The sequence below is a fragment of the Pristiophorus japonicus genome, chromosome 2, assembly GCF_044704955.1.
Source record: "Pristiophorus japonicus isolate sPriJap1 chromosome 2, sPriJap1.hap1, whole genome shotgun sequence".
In the NCBI taxonomy this organism is placed as follows: Eukaryota; Metazoa; Chordata; class Chondrichthyes; family Pristiophoridae; genus Pristiophorus; species Pristiophorus japonicus.
The window spans coordinates 171,819,243-171,840,634 of record NC_091978.1 but is presented as its reverse complement, the minus strand read 5'-3'; positions in this window follow the sequence as shown (position 1 = coordinate 171,840,634).

Below are 21,392 nucleotides of genomic sequence, written 5' to 3'. Positions count from 1 at the left end.
GTGACTAGTGGGGCGCTGTAGGACTCAGTACTGGGACCCCAGCTATTTACAATATACATTAATGATTTAGATGAAGGAATTGAGTGTACTATCTCCAAGTTTGCAGATGACACTAAGCGGGTGGCGGGGTGAGCTGTGAGGAGGATGCTAAGAGGCTGCAGGGTGACTTGGACAGGTTAGGGGAGTGGACAAATGCATGGCAGATGCAGTATAATGTGGATAAATGTGAGGTTATCCACTTTGGAGGCAAAAACACGAATATTAAGGATAGTATTAAATCCAAGGAAGAAGCATATAAATTGGCCAGAAAAAGCAGCAAACCTGAGGACTGGGAGAAATTTAGAATTAAGCAGAGGAGGGCAAAGGGTTTCATTAAGAGGGGGAAAATAGAGTATGAGAGGAAGTTTGCTGGGAACATAAAAACTGACTGCAAAAGCTTCTATAGACATGTGAAGAGAAAAAGTTTAGTGAAAACAAATGTAGGTCTCTTGCAGTCAGATTCAGGTGAATTTATATTGGGGAAAAAAGAAATGGCAGACCAGTTGAACAAATACTTTGGTTCTGTCTTCACAAAGGAAGACACAAATAACCTTCCAGAAATACTAGGGGACCGAGGGTCTTGTGAGAAGGAGGAACTGAAGGAAATCTTATTAGGTGGGAAATTGTGTTAGGGAAATTGATGGGATTGAAGGTCGATAAATCCCCGGGGCCTGATAGTCTGCATAACAGAGTACTTAAGGAAGTGGCCCTAGAAATAGTGGATGCATTGGTGATCATTTTCCAACAGTCTTTCAATTCTGGATCCGTTCCTATGGACTGGAGGGTAGCTAATGTAACACCACTTTTTTAAAAAGGAGGGAGAGAGAAAATGGGTAATTAAACAGGTAATTATAGACCGGTTAGCCTGACATTAGTAATGGGGAAAATGTTGGAATCAATTATTAAAGATGAAATAGCAGCGCATTTGAATAGCAGTGACAGGATCAGTCCAAATCATCATGGATTTATGAAAGGGAAATCATGCTTGACAAATCTTCTGGAATTTTTTGAGGATGTAACTAATAGAGTGGACAAGGGAGAACCAGTGGATGTGGTGTATTTGGACTTTCAAAAGGCTTTGAGAAGGTCCCACACAAAAGATTGGTATGCAAAATTAAAGCACATGGTATTGGGGGTAATTATACTGACGTGGATAGAAAACTGGTTGGCAGACAGGAAGCAGTCAGGATAAACGGGTCCTTTTCAGAATGGCAGGCAGTGACTAGTGGGGTGCTGCAGGGCTCAGTGCTGGGACCCCAGCTATTGACAATATACATTAATGATTTACATGAAGGAATTGAGTGTAATATCTCCAAGTTTGCAGATGACACTAAGCTGGGTGGCGGTTGAGCTGTGAGGTGGATGCTAAGAGGCTGCAGGGTGACATGGACAGGTTAGGGGAGTGGGCAAATGCATGACAGATGCAGTATAATGTGTTAAAAGTGAGGTTATCCACTTTGGGGGCAAAAGCACGAAGGCAGAATATTATCTGAATGGCGGCAGATTAGGAAAAGGGGAGGTGCAATGAGACCTGAGTGTCATAGTACATGAGTCATTGAAAGTTGGCATGCGGGTACAGCAGGCGGTGAAGAAGGCAAATGGTATGTTGGCCTACATAGCTAGGGGATTTGAGTATAGGAGCAGGGAGGTCTTACTGCAGTTTTATGGGGCCTTGGTGAGGCCTCACCTGGAATATTGTGTTCAGTTTTGGTCTCCTAATCTGAGGAAGGACATTCTTGCTATTGAGGGAGTGCAGCGAAGGTTCACCAGACTGATTCCCGGGATGGCAGGACTGTCATATGAGAAGAGACTGGATCGACTGGGCCTGCATTCATTGGAGTTTAGAAGGATGAGAGGGCATCTCATAGAAACATATAAAATTCTGACGGTACTGGACAGGTTCGATGCAGGAAGAATGTTCCCGATGTTGGGGAAGTCCAGAACCAGGGGACACAGTCTAAGGATAAGGGGAAAGTCATTTAGGACTGAGATGAGGAGAAACTTCTTCACTCAGAGAGTTGTTAACCTGTGGAATTCCCTACCGCAGAGAGTTGTTGATGCCAGTTCATTGGATATATTCAAGAGGGACTTAGATATGGTCCTTACAGCTGAAGGGATCAAGGGGTATGGAGAGAAAGCAGGAAAGTAGTACTGAGGTGAATGATCAGCCATGATCTTATTAAATGGTGGTGTAGGCTCGAAGGGCCAAATGGCCTACTCCTGCATCTATTATTTATGTTTCTATGTTTCTATGTATGCCAACTGGTTGTTGACCCCTCTGCTAAGGGAAATTGGTCCTTCCTCTCCACTCTATCTAGGCCCCTCATAATTATATACACCTCAATAAGGTTTCCCCTCAGCATCCTCTGTTCCAAAGAAAACAAACCCAGCCTATTCAATCTTTCCTTATAACTAAAATTCTCCAGTCCAGGCAACATCCTCGTAAATCTCCTCTGTATCCTCTCTAGTGCAATCACATCTTTCCTGTAATGTGGTGACCAGAACTGCACGGAGTCCTCAAGCTGTGGTCTAACTAGTGTTTTATACAGTTCAAGCATAATTTCCCTGCTCTTTTATTCTATGCCTCGGCTAATAACGGCAAATATTCCATATACCTTCTTAACCACCTTATCTACCTGCCCTGCCACCTTCAGGGATCTGTGGTTATGCACTCCCAGGTCTCTTTGTTCCTCTATACTTCTCAGTATCCTACCATTTAATGTATATTCACTTGCCTTGTTAGCCCTCCCCAAATGCATTCACTCACACTTCTCCAGATTGAATTCCATTTGCCACTGATCTGCCCCCTGACCAGTTGATTGATATCTTCCTGCAGTCCGCAGCTTTCTTTTTCATTATCAACCACACAGCCTATTTCTGTATCATCTGCAAACTTCTTAATCATACCCCCTACATTCAAGTCTAAATCATTGATATATACCACTAAAAGCAAGAGACTTACTACTGAGCCCTCGCTCCCTAAATTCAGCTTGTAGGACCTCTTCCCGCTTCTTACATGTAGATACCAACGATATAGGTACCACGACAACTGGCTGTTTACCCTCCCTCTCCAGAATGCTCTGCAGCCGCTTCGAGACATCCTTGACCCTTGCACCAGGGAGGCAACATACCATCCTGGAGTCTCGGTTGCGGCCGCAGAAACTCCTCTATCTATTCCCCTTACAATAGAGTCCCCTATCACCTTAGCTCTCCCACTCTTTTTCCAGTCACAAAAACACCCATCAACCATTACCCTTTGCTTCCTGTCCCTGAGCCAATTTTGGATCCAACTTGCTACTTTGTCCTAGATCCCATGGGCTTTTACTTTCCTGGCCAGTCTGCTAAATAGGAGAGAACTCCAAATAGCTCAGACTAATGGGATGATAATCTCTGTTTTCTAATAGCTGTAACAGCCCTTTGCAACATGCATTTGAGCACCTTCAATTCAATTTGTAAGTAGAAGTGGGCTGACTGCATCAGTTCTCTAATACCTATTTATACTTCACAGTGGATCCTTTGCACATCGCACTGATAACTATTGCTTAGGAGTTTAAAGGTTATCCTCATCAGTGCAATATAAATAGATATTACAGGCTTGCCTATTACATAGCCTCTATTTTTGACACGGAAAATGCATCAGTTGTACATTTCATGTCATGCGAGAGCTTAATCTGTATTCTATTGCTTAACAGATCCACTATGAAGTATAAATAGGTATTAGAGAACCTACTTGACCTCGTCCTCACCAATCTACCTGTCGCAGATGCACCTATCCATGACACCACTGACCACCATACACTGGGGACACCCTGCCCATCATGTTGTGTGACATACCATTGTGCTAAATGGGATAGATTCAGAACAGGTCTGGCAGCTTAAGACTGGGCATCAATGTGGCGCTGTAAGTCATCACCAGCAGCAGAATTGTATTCCACCACAATCAGTAACCTCATGGCCTAGCATATCCCTCACTCATGCCAGGGAACCAACCCTGGTTGAATGAGAAGTGATGAGCATGTCAGGAGCAGCACCAGGTGTACTTAAAAATGAGGTGCCAACCTGGGGAAGCTGCAATACAGGACTACATGCTGCTAAACAGCGGAAGCAGCATGCTATATAGATAGAGCTAAGCGATTCCACAACCAATTGATCAGACCAAAGCTCTGTAGTCCTGCCACAACCAGTCGTGAATGATGGTGGGCAATTAAATAACTAAATGATGGCGGAGCCCAGTTGCGAGTGTAAAAGACTAGGTTAAGGTGTTTGCAAACAACTTCAATCAGAAGTGCCGAGTGAATTATCCACCTTGGCCTCCTCCTGACTCCCCACCATCACAGAAGTCAATCTTCAGCCAATTCGATTCAATCCACGTGATAGCAAGAAATGGCTAAGCGCACTTGATACAGAAAAGGCTATGGGCCCTAACAACATTCCGGCTGTGTGCTGAAGACGTGCTTCAGAACTAGCCACACCTCTAGCCAAGCTGTTCCAGTATAGCTATAACATTGGTATCTGCCCGGCAATGCGGAGAACTGCCCAGCTATGTCCAAAAAGCAAGACAAATCTAATCTGGCCAATTACCTAGTAAAATTGAAATCAATGGGGATCTGGGGGAAAACTTTCCACTGGCTGGAGTCATACAAAGGGTGGTTTTTGGAGGCCAATCGTCACAGCCCAGGACATCGCTGCAGGAGTTCCTCTGGGCAGTGTCCAAGGCCCAACCATCTTCAGCTACTTCATCAATGATCTTCCCTCCATCATAAGGTCAGAAGTGGGGATGATCGCTGATGATTGCACAGTGTTCAGTTCCATTCGCAACTCCTCAGATAATGAAACAGTACATTCCCGCTTGCAGCAAGACCTGGACAACATTCAGGCTTGGGTTGATCAGTGGCAAGTAACACACGAGTGCCAGGCAATGACTATTTCCGATGAGTGAGTCTAACCACCGCCTCTTGACATTCAATGACATTACCATCGCCAAATCGTCCACCATGAACATTCTGGGGGTCACCATTGACCAGAAACTTAACTGGACTAGCCACATAAATACTGTGGCTACAACAGCAGGTCAGAAGCTGGGTATTTTGCGATGAGTATCTCATGTCCTGACTCCCCAAAGCCTTTCTACCATCTACAAGGCACAAGTCTGGCATTTGATGGAATACTCTCCATGTGCCTGGATGAGTGCCACTCCAACAACACTCAAGAAGCGCAACACATTCCAGAACAAAGCAGCCCACTTGATTTGCATCGCACCTTAAACATTAATTCCCTCTACCACCGCGCAGTGACTGCAGTGTGAACCATCTACAAGATGTGTTGTGTTCCTGACACAGATGAGACTGCACACAGGGAGGTTAAAGTAACAGTGACCTCAGTCTTTATTAAGACACTCCAGAGTGAGGAACAGGCCTTAGGGGCCGACTTATATACAGTGCTCCCAAGGGATGCTGGGGTTCCTTGGGACTTCAGGAGATGTGCTACCTGATGGCGAAACATGATAGTGCATGCTTTACAGATACACAACATCACTCCCCCGCAAAGTCAAAGTGAAAACTATTTACAAGGTGAGGCAGTCGGGAGCCTTTCTTTCCCTGCTGGACCGCCTCGGTACAAATGTCTGTTCTGGTGTGTTGGCTGTGCCCTCGCTGGGCTGGCGTGTTGTTGGCCCTGCAGGACAGCTAGGTCAGCCTGGCCTTGCTGGACTGTTGGGCGTGATGGGTTCAATTTCCTGGTCCGGGGTGGTGTCGTTGATCTTTTGGGTGTGTGTTGTGGGCTCGAAAAAGGTGGTGTCTGCTGTGGGTTGTTCAGGGCAGTCTGTGAACCGCAGCCTCGTTTGGTCCAGGTGCTTTCTGTAAATTTGTCCATTGTCGAGTTTGACGACAAACACCCTACTCCCTTCTTTAGCTATCAATGTGCCCGCGATCCACTTGGGACCATGTCCATAGTTTAGCACATACACAGGGTCATTCAGATCAGTTTCACGTGACACAGTGACACGGCCATCGTTTACATTTTGTTGCTCCCGCCTGCTCTCGACCTGATCATGCAGGTTGGTGTGAACCAGTGAGAGTCTGCTTTTAAGTGTCCTTTTCATGAGTCGCTCAGCCGGGGGCACCCCTGTGAGCGAGTGGGGTCTTGTGCGGTAGCTGAGCAGTACACGGGACAGGCAGGTTTGGAGTGAGCCTTCTGTGACTCGTTTAAGGCTCTGTTTGATTGTTTGTACTGCCGCTCTGCCTGCCCATTGGAGGCTGGTTTAAACGGGGCTGAGGTGACATGTTTGATCCCATTGCGGGTCAGGAATTCTTTAAATTTGGCACTGGTGAAACATGGCCCGTTGTCACTGACCAGTATGTCAGGCAGGCCGTGGGTGGCAAACATAGCCCTCAGGCTTTCAATGGTGGCGGTAGCGGTACTTCCCGACTTTATTCCGGTGGAGGAGGATTTCCTGGAGTGCATAAGGGATGGTTTTCTAGACCAATATGTCGAGGAACCAACTAGGGGGGAGGCCATCTTAGACTGGGTGTTGTGTAATGAGAGAGGATTAATTAGCAATCTCATTGTGCGAGGCCCCTTGGGGAAGAGTGACCATAATATGGTGGAATTCTACATTAGGATGGAGAATGAAACAGTTAATTCAGAGACCATGGTCCAGAACTTAAAGAAGGGTAACTTTGAAGGTATGAGGCGTGAATTGGCTAGGATAGATTGGCGAATGATACTTAAGGAGTTGACTGTGGATGGGCAATGGCAGACATTTAGAGACCACATGGATGAACTACAACAATTGTACATTCCTGTCTGGCGTAAAAATAAAAAAGGGAAGGTGGCTCAACCGTAGCTATCAAGGGAAATCAGGGATAGTATTAAAACCAAGGAAGTGGCATACAAATTGGCCAGAAATAGCAGCGAACCCAGGGACTGGGAGAAATTTAGAATTCAGCAGAGGAGGACAAAGGGTTTGATTAGGGCAGGGAAAATGGAGTACGAGAAGAAGCTTGCAGGGAACATTAAGGTGGATTGCAAAAGTTTCTATAGGTATGTAAAGAGAAAAAGGTTAGTAAAGACAAACGTAGGTCCCCTGCAGTCAGAATCAGGGGAAGTCATAACGGGGAACAAAGAAATGGCAGACCAATTGAACAAGTACTTTGGTTCGGTATTCACTAAGGAGGACACCAACAACCTTCCGGATATAAAAGGGGTCAGAGGGTCTAGTAAGGAGGAGGAACTGAGGGAAATCTTTATTAGTTGGGAAATTGTGTTGGGGAAATTGATGGGATTGAAGGCCGATAAATCCCCAGGGCCTGATGGACTGCATTCCAGAGTACTTAAGGAGGTGGCCTTGGAAATAGCGGATGCATTGACAGTCATTTTCCAACATTCCATTGACTCTGGATCAGTTCCTATCGAGTGGAGGGTAGCCAATGTAACCCCACTTTTTAAAAAAGGAGGGAGAGAGAAAACAGGGAATTATAGACCGGTCAGCCTGACCTCAGTAGTGGGTAAAATGATGGAATCAATTATTAAGGATGTCATTGCAGTGCATTTGGAAAATGGTGACATGATAGGTCCAAGTCAGTTGTGAAAGGGAAATCATGCTTGACAAACCTTCTGGAATTTTTTGAGGATGTTTCCAGTAAAGTGGACAAGGGAGAACCAGCTGATGTGGTATATTTGGACTTTCGGAAGGCTTTCGACAAGGTCCCACACAAGAGATTAATGTGCAAAGTTAAAGCACATGGGATTGGGGGTAGTGTGCTGACGTGGATTGAGAACTGGTTGTCAGACAGGAAGCAAAGAGTAGGAGTAAATGGGTACTTTTCAGAATGGCGGGCAGTGACTAGTGGGGTACCACAAGGTTCTGTGCTGGGGCCCCAGCTGTTTACACTGTACATTAATGATTTAGACGAGGGGATTAAATGTAGTATCTCCAAATTTGCGGAAGACACTAAGTTGGGTGGCAGTGCGAGCTGCGAGGAGGATGCTATGAGGCTGCAGAGTGATTTGGATAGGTTAGGTGAGTAGGCAAATGCATGGCAGATGAAGTATAATGTGGATAAATGTGAGGTTATCCACTTTGGTGGTAAAAACAGAGAGACAGACTATTATCTGAATGGTGACAGATTAGGAAAAGGGGAGGTGCAACGAGACCTGGGTGTCATGGTACATCAGTCATTGAAGGTTGGCATGCAGGTACAGCAGGCGGTTAAGAAAGCAAATGGCATGTTGGCCTTCATAGCGAGGGGATTTGAGTACAGGGGCAGGGAGGTGTTGCTACAGTTGTACAGGGCCTTGGTGATGCCACACCTGGAGTATTGTGTACAGTTTTGGTCTCCTAACTTGAGGAAGGACATTCTTGCTATTGAGGGAGTGCAGCGAAGATTCACCAGACTGATTCCCGGGATGGTGGGACTGACCTATCAAGAAAGACTGGATCAACTGGGCTTGTATTCACTGGAGTTCAGAAGCATGAGAGGGGACCTCATAGAAACGTTTAAAATTCTGACGGGTTTAGACAGGTTAGATGCAGGAAGAATGTTCCCAATGTTGGGGAAGTCCAGAACCAGGGGTCACAGTCCAAGGATAAGGGGTAAGCCATTTAGGACCGAGATGAGGAGAAACTTCTTCACCCAGAGAGTGGTGAACCTGTGGAATTCTCTACCACAGAAAGTAGTTGAGGCCAATTCACTAAATATATTCAAAAGGGAGTTAGATGAAGTCCTTACTACTCGGGGGATCAAGGGGTATGGCGAGAAAGCAGGAAGGGGGTACTGAAGTTGCATGTTCAGCCATGAACTCATTGAATGGCGGTGCAGGCTAGAAGGGCTGAATGGCCTACTCCTGCACCTATTTTCTATGTTTCTATGTTTCTATGTTTCACATTCAATCCATTTTGAAAAAGTATCCATATCTAACTCCCTCTTGAATACATCCAATGAACTGGCATCAACAACTCTCTGCGGCATGGAATTCCACAGGTTAACAACTCTCCGAGTGAAGAAGTTTCTCCTCATCTCAGTCCTAAATGGCCTACCCCTTATCGTTAGACTGTGTCCCCTGGTTCTGGACTTCCCCAACATCTGGAACATTCTTCCCGCATCTAACCTGTCCCTTCCCGTCAGAATTTTATACGTTTATATGAGATTCCCTCTGATCCTTTTCAACTCCAGTGTATAAAGGCCCAGTTGATCCAGTCTCTCCTCATATATCAGTCTAGCCATCCCTGGAATCAGTCTGGCGAACCTTCGCTGCACTCCCTCAATAGCAAGAACGTCCTTCCTCAGATTAGGAGACCAAAACTGAACACAATATTCCAGGTGAGGCCTAACCAAGGCCCTGTACAACTGCAGTAAGACATTCCTGCTCCTATACTCAAATCCCCTAGCTATGAAGGCCAACATGCCATTTGCCTTCTTCACCACCTGCTGTCCTGCATGCCAACTTTCAATGACTGATGAACCATGACACCCAGGTCTCGTTGCACCTCCCCTTTTCCTACTCTGCCACCATTCAGATAATATTCTGCCTTCGTGTTTTTGCCACCAAAGAGGATAACCTCACATGTATCCACATTATACTGTATCTGCCATGCATTTGCCAACTCACCTAACCTGTCCATGTCACCCTGCAGCCTCTGAGCATCCTCCTCACAGCTCACAGCACCACCCAGTTTACTGTCATCTGCAAACTTGGAGATATTACACTCAATTCCTTCATCCAAATCATTGATATATATTGTAAGGAGCTGGGGTCCCAGCACTGAGCCCTGCGGTACTCCACTAATCTCTGCCTCCCATTCCGAAAAGGACCCGTTTATCCCGACTCTCTGCTTCCTGTCTGCCAACCAATTCTCTCTCCACGCCAGTAAATTATCCCCAATACCATGTGCTTTGATTTTGCACACCAATCTCTTGTGTGGGACCTTGTCAAAGGCCTTTTGAAAGTTTAAATACACCACATCCACTGGTTCTCCCTTGTCCACTCTACTAGTTACATCCTGAAAAAATTCCACAAGATTTGTCAAGCATGATTTCCCTTTCATAAATCCATGCTGACTTGGACCGATCCTGTCACTGCTTTCCAAATGCATTGCTATTTCATCCTTAATAATTGATTCCGACATTTTCCCCACTACTGATGTCAGGCTAACCGGCCTATAATTACCCGTTTTTTTTCTTCCTCCTTTTTTAAAAAGTAGCATTATAGGTGGACATTTCATCGAAAATGTGTGCACCCCGTGTACTTCAGCATCTGCCTCCTCTCTCTGAGGCTCGAAATTGCTTTGAAATTGGTGGTGAGCAGGTTTTACAGAGCTTGCAGCTTGTTTGCAAGTTCGTTGGAGGTGCCCCATTGTTCCACAGCTCTTGCAAACATATCCTTTGAAGCGGCATGAATAGGCTAAATGGGAGCCTGCACAACAAGGTGTGAATTGCCTTGCATTCATTCTTTGTTGCGGACTCTGAGTCATCTGGGTCACCTGAGGCCTGCTGGCAGTTGCAGAATCGTGGTTTCTGCCCTGTACATTTCTGCTCACAAACACAGTTCCAGTTAATTTATGAACATTGCGAGCACTTGTGTGCTGAGAGATTTGTTTGGTGTCATCACTGGTGGACATAAACGCCTGTGCTATCGCAATGCCCTTACTGAGGGTCGGTGTCTCTACAGTCAAAAGTTTTCGTAGGATGGTCTCGTGGTCAATGCCCAGTACAAAAAAGTCTCTGAGCATTTGCTCCAGGTAGCCATCAAACTCACATTGTCCTGCAAGTTGCCTTAGCTCAGCGACGTAGCTCTCCACTTCCTGACCTTCAGATCGCTGCCACGTGTGGAACCGATACCTTGCCATCAGCACACTCTCCCTCGGGTTAAGATGCTCCCGTACCAGTGTACACAGCTCCTCATACGACTTATCTGTGGGTTTCACCGGAGCCAGAAGATTCTTCATGAGGCTGTAGGTCGGTGCCCCGCAGACTGTGAGGAGGACCGATCTCCTTTTTGCAGCGCTTCCTTCTCCGTCCAGCTCGTTGACTACAAAGTACTGGTCTTGCCGTTCGACATAGGCTTCCCAGTCCTCACCCTCCGAGAACTTCTCCAGGATGCCCACAGTTTGCTGCATCTTTGCATTGGATTTGTATACTCGTCGCCAGTTGTTTTGTTCCTGACACAGATGAGACTGCACACAGGGAGGTTAAAGTAACAGTGACCTCAGTCTTTATTAAGACACTCCAGAGTGAGGAACAGGCCTTTGGGACCGGCTTATATACAGTGCTACCAAGGGATGCTGGGATCACTTGGGATTTCACGGGATGCACTCCCTGGTGGCGGAATATGGGAGTGCATGCTTTACAGATACACAACAAGATGCCATGCAGCAAATCACGAAGGCTTTTTCGACAGCACCTCGCAAACCCGCAACCTCCACCACCTAGAAAGACAAGGGCAGCAGGTACATGGGAACACCACCACCTCCAAGTTCTCCCCCAAGTCACACACCATCCGGACTTGGAAATATATCACCCTTCCTTCATCGTCGCTGGATCAAAATCCTGACACTCCCTCCCAAACAGTACCATGGGAGTACCTTCACAACACGGACTGCAGCGATTCAAGAAGTCAGCTCACCAAGGACAATTAGGGATGGGCAATAAATACTGTCCTTGCCAGCGACGCCCACATCCCAGGAATGAATAATAAAACAAAATTGACATGGTGCACATTTTGAGTGAAATCACAGTACGTTTTAAGTAAGAGAGTAGTAAATTAAGAGAATTTCAGGGAAAAATTGGTTACCGCGAGGCGTGAGCAGAAGTCTCACCTGTCGCAAGAAATTGGAGTTACCAGCCTCAAAAGGAAGTGGAGCGCAAAATGATCTGCTCCACTTCCTTTCTGGGTGGTAGCGGGACGGACGCGTCGGGAGCGGGGCACAGCACTATGCACTGGGCCACTTAGCGCTGCTGTGTCAGACGGGCTCTTCCCTTAATTAAAGGGAAGGGCCCAAGCTGCATAAAAAGGTCCTACCTGGACCACCAGGGAGCGGGCTTGCCATGCCAACAGTCCAGCACTCAAGTAGAGTGCCGGGCTGATTGATTGTGTCACAGACCCCGCGTTCAAAGTGCCAACGCGGCGCAAAAAAAACTCGGACAATTTAAATTTTAACCAAAGCACACCTCCCCTTTAAGTTTTGTCCTGCAAGCAGCTGGCCACTCGATAAGCATCCCCTGAAGCTGTCGCTGTCATTGCCTGGCGTAGCATCAGGGGGCGATACCCAATTTCGGGTCCGGGGCGCTGCGCGTGGTGATGATGTCAACATCACCGACTCAGTGGAGCGGGGAGCTATGGGCTACTGTCGCCATTACACTCCCACAGGGGTTGTTAGCGGCACCACCAAGTCGTTTGCACCCCCATGGGGTTGCTACCGAGAGGCACAAATGACCCGAATTTCTAAGCCTTTGCTTTTCTATGTACAGTCATTGTTTTAGCAAGGAAGCAAATATCAGTGTTTGTGTTCCCCGATAATCATGGCTTCTTTCTTTAGAGCGTTTTTCCCCCTATTTTTCCCTTTCTCTCTCACAGCTCTTTTCCTTTCATGAATGAGTGAGGGCGTATAAATGTAAAATGGAAACATGGCAATGATTAAATCTTTGATGCAAAGAAAAATACTGATTACAGGAGATAAATGTATAAATCCACAGCAAAAATAAATGGTGTACAACAGCTTAACCTTTTATTCTTGTTGTCCCAGTCTCCTTTTCTATCTTGATTTAGATTTTTCTTTTTCGTCTCCGTCACAGTGCCTTTCCTCATGATGCTTTATCGATTGCTGCTTTACTTTTCATGCCACTAATTCATCTCTGTCTCTGTGTATTTCTTAACTCTATTTGTTGCATCTCTTTATTCTGCACTTTGTCCATGCACCTAATTACGATTTTAACTGGGGGCCAGTTTTCAATGGGTGAGTTCTTGGGGCCAAAATTCAGGCTCCCACTAAGGCTGGATACCATTGAAAAGCGGCAGCCATGCAGCGGTGTTGTGTGGCCATCAATTTAAGGTCGAACAGCCGCCACTTGCAAAATTCTCCTCAGGGGTTTCTGCAGCGCTGTGGTGATCCGCCCCATTCCACCCCGCTGCTGCAGACGCGTTGCTAAAGATGTCATCTTAGATCTTAGATCTGGTACTGTGCAATGAGCCAGGATTAATAAACGATCTCCTAGTAAAGGATCCTCTAGGAATGAGTGACCATAATGTGATTGAATTTCAAATTCAGTTGGAGGGTGAGAAAGTTGGATCTCAAACCAGGGTCCTAAGCTTAAATAAAATACTACAAAGGTATGAAGGCAGAGTTAGCTAAAGTGGACTGGAAAAATACCTTAAAGTGTGGGACGATTGATGAGCAGTGGCAGACATTTAAGGAGATATTTCATAGCTCTTAACAAAAATATATCCCAATGAGAAGGAAAGACTATAAGAGAAGGGATAACCTTCCGTAGCTAACTAAGGAAATAAGGGATGGTGTCAAATTGAAAACAAGGGCATACAATGTGGCCAACACTAGTGGGAGGCCAGAGGATTGGGAAACTTTTAAAAGCCAGCAAAGAATGACTAAAAGACTAATAAAGAGAGAGAAGATAGATTATGAAAGTAAACTAGCACAAAATATAAAAATTGATAGTAAGAGTTTCTACAGGTACATAAAATGGAAAAGAAATGGCTCAAGTAAATTTTGGTCCCGAGAGGATGAGACTGGGGAATTAATAATGGGGAACAGGGAAATGGCAGAAACTTTAAACAAATATTTGCATTGGTCTTCATTGTAGAAGGCACTAAAAACATCACAATAGTGGATAATCAAGAGGCTATAGAGAGGGAGGAACTTAATACAATCATTATCACTAAAGAAGTAGTACTCGGTAAAATAATGGTACTAAAGGTGGACAAGTCCTCTGGACCTGATGGCTTACGTCCTAGGGTCCTAAAAGAAGTGGCTGCAGAGATAGTGGATACATTGATTGTAATCTACCAAAATTCCCTGGATTCTGGGGAGGTCCCAGCGGATTGGAAAACTGCAACATTTACTTTAGCCACACTTTTCCTTTTTATATGCCGAGAGAAACTCTTGCTATCTGTTTTTATATTTCGTGCTAGTTTACTTTTATAGTCTATCTTCCTTTTCTTAATCATTTTTTTAGTCATTTTTTGCTGGCTTTTAAACCTCAGAGTTGTAAATCTGTGGAATTCTCTGCCCCAGAGAGCTGTGGAGGCTGGGTCATTGAATATATTTAAGGTGGAGATAGACAGATTTTTGAGCGATAAGGGAATAAAGCGTGATGGGGAGCGGGCAGGGAAGTGGAGCTGAGTCCATGATCAGATCAGCCATGATCTTATTAAATGGTGGAGCAGGCTTGAGGGGTCAAATGGCCTACTCCTGCTCCTACTTCTTAAGTTCTAATCAGAGCACGCACCACAACCTCTCCGCCCCAGAAGCTAAATTCATTTTTAAAAGTCAACTGGCCGCCTGTCGATGCCCCCGACCATTTTTTGTGTCGGTGCACTGTGCCGGCTCAAGACCGCCAGAGGACTTTAAAGTCGTGTTGCAGCATCTCCATTTTTGTGGCCGATAATTTTTCAAAGTTCTCCAAACTTTGTCAGTTGCCCTTTTCATAGCAGCATTGAATGCTAGTGGGCCGGGGGCCTCAATCTGTATTCGACAGAGGCCTCATTGTGGAAGTTGAGCTTGCAGAGGCAATGGGCTTAATGCTGGCAACGCAACACCTCCTGCACATTGTGCGTGGCAGGGAGGCACGCAGGTGAAGGTGGCGCTGTCTCCAACAGCTTCAGAGGCAGCGGGCAAAGGATGCAGCAGAAATGGATGTCCAACATCGAGAACGGCTTGGAAATGGTGACAGACTCAAAGCAGAGAGGTTGCCCAGGAAGGACCTGGTGTGAGGAGGAGGGTCAGGTATGCTGACCCCCCGTACCAGAAAGTGGGCGAGATAGAAAGAAGGCAGGATGCACAGCAGGCTGCAGAGCCTGAGGAGCATGATGAGCATGAGGGAGAAGGCAAAAAGCCAGCTGCCATAACAGGTGCCGACCATAGTGTTGAGGGAAGAAGACCCTATCGTGCAAGGGTCTACTTGCAGCAGTTTTCCTTCACTGACCTTATGGGTGACCAATGTCTCCGCAGGCTTAGATTCAGGAAGGACATAGTCAGGGAGTTGTGAAATCTCCTGCAGCCAGATCTGCAGCCTCAGACAAGGCTGAGGACAGCTCTGAGCGTTACAACCAAAGTGGCCATAGTACTCAATTTCTATGCCTATGGCTCTTACCAATCTGCCACTGCAGACATTATGAACATTTCTCAGTCCTTCGCCCATCGCTCCATCCGTCAAGTTACAGGTACTCTCTACAAGAGAAGACACAAAACATTTCTTTCCCCGGAGAAGCAGATGGAGCAGCAGACCAGATTTGTGCACATTGTGGGCTTCCCCAGGGTTCAGGGTGCCATAGACTGCACCCACGTCGCATTGAGCGCGCCACAAACTAATGCGGAGATGTTAATCAACCGAAAGGGATTCCACTCCCTCAACATGCAACTGGTGTGCGATCACCATCGCAAGATCATGGCAGTTGTTGCCCGGTATCCTGGCAGCAGCCACGATGCCTTCACCCTGTTCCCAGCATGTTTTACGGGTCAAATCAAAATTGCAGCTGTGTGCTTGGTGATAAAGGCTACCCACTGTGCACTTGGCTGCTGACTCCCCTTTGCAACCCCAGGACTGCTGCGCAGCACGCCTATAACTACTCTCATTCAGCAACCAGGTGCATAATTGAGCCCTTTCACACATCATTGCCCACAGTGAAATGATACACCTGCACAGATATGGGAACACAAAATAAAGATTTATTACAAAATAAAGAAAGGTACAAAAAACATATACATAATTTCTCACCCTTGTGCCTCTCCTTATAACCCCTCTTACGCAAGCTTATTCTGGTATGAGGCCGCAGTGTCTTCCCTGTGGCTGCCTCATGGGTCTGGGAAGGCTGTTGTCTTTCAGGTGTAGAAGCTACAGATGTCCTTCAAGGATGCCCTCGACCAGCTCTGGTCCTGGAAGGGCCGGCTGCAGAGTGGGCAGCACTCCTCTCGGCGCGTTCAGTTGGCCTTGGCTCGGGCGAGTTCATGTTTCTCGGCAATGGTGGTGTAACAGGTCTGCGGTCAGGAATAGTGTGATCTTGAAAGTGCACATCATCATCATTATGGTGTATGTAGCACTCAAATCACTGACTCCATACCGTCTGGTGTTGTAGTAACTGCTGTGACCTTAGTCCTTTATTGTGTAACTCCAGAGTGCCTCTCAGGTGTGGTGGGCAGCCTTTTATACTCTGCCTTGCAGGTACTTCCAGGTCTCCCACCACAGCGCCCTCTGTGGCACACCATTGTACTTATACATTTAATGGACCTGGACAATACATAACAATCATCCTGGTTCGGGGAGCCTGCGCCACTCCCTGGGAGCAGCACCTAACCATCGCCACCAATCTGAGGGGTCAGGTCGGTGCTGTGGCGCGACACTGGCAGGTCCCCCGTGGCCCATGGGGGACCCAGCCGCAATGGCAACGGTCAGCTCTCGCGTGGCATCCAGCTGAGACTGCATAAAAGCAGACACAGTCTCGAAGCCACCAGAGAGAATAGCAGTAAGACGCTCCATGGCCTGTTGCCCAGAGTGCATAAGAGCATTCTGAGCTTCCAGGGCTGCAGCCATCCTCTCCAAAGCAGCACTGATATGCTCGTTCCCTTATGCCTGTGCTGTAGCTGCCACATCCCCAAAGAGTTGCGGCATCACAGCTGGATCAGCATGTTTCGACTGTGCCTAAAAGTTTGTCACCATCCTCCGCCTGCTCCTTGATGACATGCAAACCGAGATCCCGACCAACAGATCCACCACAGACCCAATCCACATCCGAATCGGAGTTAAACAGGGCTAGTCATCGCACCAACGCTTTTCTCGATATTCCTTGCTGCAATGTTCCATCTCACTCTCAACAAGCTCCCCGCTGCAGTGGAACTAAACTATTGAACCAATGGGAACCTATTCACCTTTGTCGCCTCCAGGCTAGATCCAAGGTCGTCCTATCCTCTGTCATTGGACTACAGTACGCAGAGCATTAAAGTCATTCGTGAGTGATTTTAAGGGTGTTTGAAAATCTTGAACAGTATCAGAACACATTGTGGTCAATTTAGAGTACATTTATAGTTGTTTAAGGACAATTCAAGAATCTTGAAGACAGATGAAGGCATTTAAAGGAATGGGGCCTGTAACTTCTCAGTCAATATTGCTGATTACTCATCTGCTGCAGAATAGAGATGGAAGAAGGTTCATTGAAGAGCATTATGTGCCCAAAGACGTGGCAGACTGCTCAGGAGGAGGAGGAGGAGGAGGCCTTACTCCCAACGCATTTATGGGGAGCAGCGTTCAAACCTGCACCTATCCGATACAACATGCGTTAGAAGGCTGCACTTTCGAAAATAGGTCATCAGTGAAATATGCCAGCTCATTAAGGCAGACCTGCAGCCTACCAGCACCATCAGGACTGCAGTGCCCGTTTAGGTTAAGGTTACTGCGGCACTTTCCTTCTATGCATCGGGCTCCTTTCAGGCCTCAGATGGCGACATTTGCTGCATCTCTCAGCACGCCACACATTGCTGCATTCGCCAGGTGACTGAAGCCCTTTATGTATGCAGGATGGACTTTATAAACTTCCCTCTGACCAGGGAGGCACAGAGTGAGAGGGCTTTGAGTTTCTCGAGAATAGCAAACATCCCCAAGGTCCAAGGTACAATAGACTGTACACACATCGCCATGCGAGCACGTTTAGAGGAGTCAGAGGTTTACCGTAACCGAAAGGGATTCCACTCTCTGAACGTGCAGCTCCTTGTTGACCACAAGCAAATAATCATGGCAGTAAATGTTAATTTTCCAGGGAGCATTGATGCACACATCTTGCGTGAGAGCACAATCTCTGACCTTTTTAAGAGTCAGCCACGGGGTCAATGCTGGATGCTGAGTGAAAGAAGATATGGCCTCGCCACATGGCTCTTGACCTCGCCTACGTAAGCCCCAGAGAGATGCCGAGCATCGCTACAATCAAAGTCATATAGCCACATGTAATATCGTCGAAAAGACAATTGGAGTGCCTAAGCAGCGCTTCAGATACCTGGACCACTCTGGAGGCAGCCTACAATACCACCCTGAGCAGGTCGCTGAGTTCATTGTGGTGTGCTGCATGTTACACAACTTAGCTATCGGGAGGGGACAGGAATTGCCAGATGGGACCGCCGGTCCACCTCAGGAGAGAGGGGAGGCTGAAGAGGAGGAGGAGGACTTCAAGGAGGACAATCAGCTTGGTGATGAACCCATGCCACCACCACCACCCCCACCCCCCCTCCCCAACACCACAGGAGAAGCCCCGTGGTAGTTACGCAAATGCAAAACTGTTGCGTCAGCACCTCATAAATGAACGCTTTGCTTGAACGGTGACAGTTACGTTTCATTCTGGCCTGGCCATTGTTTGCAACCCTTGTATTGATTGTTAGCCTTCTGTTTGTAAAAGACACTGCATAAAAATTGTAAGTGTAATTAAATTATTTTATAATTGAGCAAAATTGCAAACACCTTTTTTAGAAATTTATAATCACATCATTGTTAAATGGAAAAAAAGCAACATAATTTAAAGCAAACAACCAATTAACAGAGACAAACATTGAAAAAAAAGTAGAAACACCCATAACCCCCACACCCAACAGTCAACAATTTTTGAATATCAATTAAAATAATGATAACCCCCCCCCCTCCCACCACACAACCAGGCAAAATTTCTACTTGCGGCCACCGTTCCCTCTGCCTCTACCCCCTCTGACCGTTACACACCCTTTCCCCCTCCTGTTGCCCCTACGCCTAGTCCTACCCATGTTTACACTAAGACGTCTTGTAGCAGGGCACCTTGAACGCTGCTGCTGTGGGGGGGGCAGTGGGGGATGACAGTGGCAGCATCATTTCTGGGGATCCTGGAGAAAAATCGGTATCCGAAGTCCCGACCCCAGAGTTAGAAGCAATTGCTTCATCCTGACTCTCAGGAGCTACCGGCATAGGTGGTACAGCACCTTGGGGTGTAATGCCATATACCAAGTCCAGCGTTTGTCGCATGGCATCGACGGAATCGGCAGTTCGCCGCATCACCGCAATCAGCTGCACCATGTCCTCCGAATGATGAGCTGAAAACGTGGCCATGTTACCGGTTAACCCACCTATTGCCTGGAGGAGCTCTTGACCAATGTCAATGCTCGCCCTAGACAGTGCTACCAAGTCCAGGTTGACATCTGTCTGTCTTGAGCATGCCTATCTCACCAAATCAACCTCCCCGGATTTGGCGTAGGTGCTGGACATCTGGGTGTGCCCCTCTGCAAGCTGCTTGGTCCCTCTACTTCCTCGGTTGAAGAAGAGGTGGCCGAAGGTAGATTGGACCTTTGAGTCCCCAAGTCCCCCTCCTTCAGATATTGGGTTGATGAGCTGGCTTGAGGCTCATCCAAACGATCCTCCTCCTCTGTGGTCTCCCCTCCGGTGGTGAGCACCACTTGAAGCAATATGGGGGCGCTCGAGAGGGCTCCAAAGGTCACCGATGCTCTTGGGCAGCTAGAAAACATGATACAAGAGGTTAGTAGAAGAGATGGGGAGGACCAGGGTGATATGAGAATGCTTACACTGTACTGGCATATGTAGGAGGAGCAACACTACTGCATTAGATATCAACGAGAGACGTTACGTTTAATTAACATGAACAGAATGTACAGAAACTGCATGGCATTATAATAAGATTTCACGATCCCTGCATTAATTACATTACATTACATAATTCATATATTATACTCAAATAGCATTAAATTATATTAACTTACCCGGGGGTTATACATGACTTACCTGCTGCCACAACCGGATCTGCACCACCCCAACGAGGGCTGCAGTCTGCTCCTCCAGGTCGGTGAGTTCTGCCAACTCTGCAGGCCCTCCTTCCATGCGCCAATGCTCCGAGCGATTGGAAGATATCTTCTTCTGCAAATATGACAAGAGCATGGTATAAGCTAATTGCCCAGATATTAGTATGGAACACATATAACATTAATGGGACATTGATGAAAAGCATTGGCGGTGGCCAATTGTGGATGCTTTTCATCAATGTCCCATTAATGTTATATGTTATATGCTCATACCGTTAGGATGCGATTGATGCATGATGAACACATCTAAGTTCAGAAAAGCAATGTAATAAGATCGTGGATAGGAAGTAATGTGTAACACCAAGATTACCTAGCTTACCAAGCTTAATTACAATCTGGCAGATTTACATTTTAAGTAATGAGTCAATGCATGATTACAAGTTATTAAAGTTAGTACTTACTCGTGCAGACGCAACGAGGTCATTCCAGCGCTTGCGGCACTGGCTCAGCTCTCGATAGTCATGAGTGGCCGATGACACCACCTCGGCAATCTCTGCCCATATACATTGGTAAACACTGGGGCGGGGGGGTTCTCACGCTCACCCCGGGGCAATTGGCTCCACCTCGTTTCTACCTCATGGACCAAGGCAGCGTTGGCCTCATCCAAAAAGCGCTTGGCCCTTTTCCTCCCAGCCACATCGCTCATCACTACCTCTTCAATATGCATTTTGCATTATAAATGTATTATAAGTTGGTAATAATGTTTAAATCTTTGAATGATCAGCTCAGGCACTCTCCACTTGCTCTCTGTCTGACTCTCTCCCCCTCCCTTCCTCTTCTGCACATGCGCAGGTAACCTCTGACCCCCCTGAATCACGGGAAAAGTGAAGTGCAGGGAAAAAGAAATCGCGCATGCGCAGAACGGCCGTTATTAGGGTCGCCGGCCTTGCACGACGAAAAAGACCGCTACCATCCACTTGCTACCGCTACTACCACTGCCCAAAAAAAGCCAAAACTAGCGGTTTTGAAAATGGGTGGTATTCCGGCGTTCTTAAAAGTGGGACATCCACTACCGCTGGAAATACCGCCCAGATATGGGCAGTAGCGATAGAAGTGGAAAGTCTAGCCCTGTAATTCCTGCATTGGACTATACAGCCACCTGAGAACTCACTTTTAAAGTGGAAGCAAGTCTTCCTCGATTTCGAGGGATTGCCTATGACGATGGGATCTGCACAGTCACTCTGGGAGACCACCATCGTCTGCACACTGGCAATGATAGGCTCCATGGTGTGCCCAGAGCTGTCCACAATGCGGGAGGTGGAATCCTCCACGCTCCTGACCAGTTGTGACAGCCTCTCCGGCA